The sequence below is a fragment of the Sturnira hondurensis genome, unplaced genomic scaffold (assembly GCF_014824575.4).
Source record: "Sturnira hondurensis isolate 20B ecotype Veracruz unplaced genomic scaffold, ASM1482457v3 Scaffold0005163, whole genome shotgun sequence".
Lineage (NCBI taxonomy): Eukaryota > Metazoa > Chordata > Mammalia > Chiroptera > Phyllostomidae > Sturnira > Sturnira hondurensis.
The window spans coordinates 106,274-109,368 of record NW_028077794.1 but is presented as its reverse complement, the minus strand read 5'-3'; positions in this window follow the sequence as shown (position 1 = coordinate 109,368).

Below are 3,095 nucleotides of genomic sequence, written 5' to 3'. Positions count from 1 at the left end.
ATAAGTATAGTGTTTACTGTGATATTTCACCCAACTAGCCACTCTTTATGAAAGGTTAAAGAGATAAGACTCTTGTTAGAGAGGAGAAGAATTGTGGGCTGAATCCAGAAAACAGAGCACTTGTGCAAGGTTAGATGATGAGATATAGTGAGAGTAAAGGATAGAAATTGGATAAAGTATGAGGGAGACTACAGTTAACCAGAACAATAATAATGCTCAGGATTGAAGTGAAGTGAGCTAAGATCTGGGAGGGTTGCTATGTAGTTTGTGCAATTGTATGGAACAAATATTATTTATAATAAAACTGGAACTATTATTTATAATAATATATATAACAAATATTATTTATAATAAAACTGGAACTTATATTATTTAAAATAAAACCAAGACAGAAGAGAATGGCAAGAAATATTCCAAGTAATGAAAACCAAGGGCCTGCAACCAAGGCTACTTTATCCAGCAAGGCTCTCAATTAAAATGGAAGGCCAAATAAGGGGCTTCCTAGAAAATAGAAGCCTCAAAGAATATACCTCCTCCAAATCAGCTCTGTAAGAGGTGCAAAAGGGACTGCTTTAAGAAAAAGAGTGAGAGAGAGAGAAACACAGGTATGAAAAAATGCCAGTGCATAAGTACCTATCAATAATAACCTTAAATGTAAATGAATTAAAAGCTCCAAAGCAATAGATATAGAATACTGGAATGAAAAACAAACCATAACCCACACATATGCTGCCTCAAAGAGACCCACTTCAGAACAAAAGACCTGCACATATGGAAAGTGAAGGACTGGAAACAAATATCCCAAACAAACAAACAAGCCAGAGTAGCAATACTCATATCAGAACAAATAGACTTCAAAACAAGGGCCAGAAAAAGAGCCCCGGAAAAGATAATACCCAAGGATAATACCCTTTCATAATACCCAAGAAAGAGTCCATCGAGAAGACATAAACATTGTAAATATATGCACACCCAACACAGGAACACTCAAATACATATGAAAGTCTTGGAGGATTTCAAGAAAGATATTGACAACAACATAATTAGAGTAGCATATTTTAATACCCCTCTGTCAATAACACATCTTCCAAACAAAATATCAACAAAGATATTGTGACATTGAACAATGCCCTTGATCAAATATACTTCACTGATATATATATCTCCTTTCACTCTAAAGAAGCTAAATACACATTCTTTTCACTTGCACATAGAACATTTTCAAAGACAGACTACATGATAGGACACAAAACAAGCCTCAATAAATTCAAGAAAATTGAAATCATATCAACAATTTTCTCTGACTACAAGGGACTGAGAGTAGAAACCAACCACAAGGAAAATAATTAAAAACACTCAAACTCATGGACATTGAATAGCTTGCTATTGAACAATGAATGAGTTAAGAATGAGACCAATAAAGAAATCAAAAAGTTCCTGGAAACAAATGAAAATGAACTCAAAACAACCCAAAATTTATGGGGCACAGCAAAGGCAGTCCTGAGAAGGAAGTTCACAGTGATACAAGCCTACAGAAAAAAAGATAGAAACATTTCAAATAAACAAGTTAACCCTACATCTACAAGAACTTGAGGAACAACAACAAAGACAGCTCAGAGCAAGTAGAAGGAGGAAATAACCAAGACCAGAGGATAATTAAATGACATAGAAACTAAAAGCACAATTCTAAGGATCAATAAAGGAGCTGGTTCTTTGAAAAGATAAACAAAATTGACAAGCTTTTAAGCAGGCTCATCAAGGAAAAAGAAAGAAGACCCAAATAAACACAACCAGAAATGAAAGAAGAGAGATTACAACTGATACCACAGAAATAGAAGGGATTGTAATAAATTACTATGAAGAACCGTATGCCAAGATATTTAAAAACTTAAGTGAAACGCACAAATTTCTAGAAAAATATAATCTCCCAAAACTCAACGAAAAAGAAACAGAAAACCTAAACAGGCCAATAACAGCAGATGAAATTGAAGCAGTAATCAAAAAAGCCCTGGATCAGATGGTTTCACAGGAGAATTCTACAAAGCGTTTAAGGAAGAGCTAACCCCTATTCTTCACAGACTATTCCAAAAAAATCCAAAATGATGGAAGACTCCCAAACTCTTTTTATGAAGCCAGCATCATCCTAATCCCAAAATGAGAAAAACACACAACCAAAATAAAAAACTTCTACAACCAAGAAAGAAAACTTCAGGCCAACATCACTGATGAACATAGATGCTACAATCTTGAACAAAATATTGGAAAATTGCATCCAACAATACATTAAAAAGATTATACACCATGAACACGTGGGATTCATCCCAGGGATGCAAGGATGGTCTAATATTTGCAAATCAATAAATGTAATACATCACATAAACAAAAGCAAAGACAAAAAAACACATGGTCATATCAATAGATGTGGAAAAAGCCTTTGATAAGGTACAGCACCCATTTATGATAAAAACACTCAGAAAAATGGGAAGAGAGGTAGCATTCCTCAACATAATAAAGGCATATATGAGAGACCTACAGTCAACATCATACTCAATGGGAAAAAACTAAAAACTTTCCCACTAAGATAAGGAACAAGACAAGGTTGTCCACTTTCACCACTTCTATTCAACATAGTATTAGAAGTTTTAGCCACAACAGTCAGACAAGAAAAGGAAATAAAAGGCATCCAAATTGGAAAGGAGGAAACAAAACTGTTATTGTTTGCAGGTGACATGAGAGTGTACATAGAAAGTCCTATAGACTGACAAAATACCACTCTACCTAATAAACAAAGTTGGCAAAACACGGGGATACAAAGTCAATATCCAGAAATCCAAGACATTTTTGTATACCAACAATGAAACAGCAGAAGCAGAAATCAAGAAAAAATCCCGGGTCTTGGACTTCCCCCAAGATGGAGACATAGGTGGAAACACTGTGCCTCCTCCCACAACCAAGTTTGAATACAAGAAAGGTTTGGAGAACAAAGACACAGCCAAAGAACAGAAAATTGAATTATACGGAAGTCCGATAACAATGCACCGTTCGACACAGATGGTAAGAGGTGCAGAGCCAGCAGCGGAGCAGGGTTGGGCAGG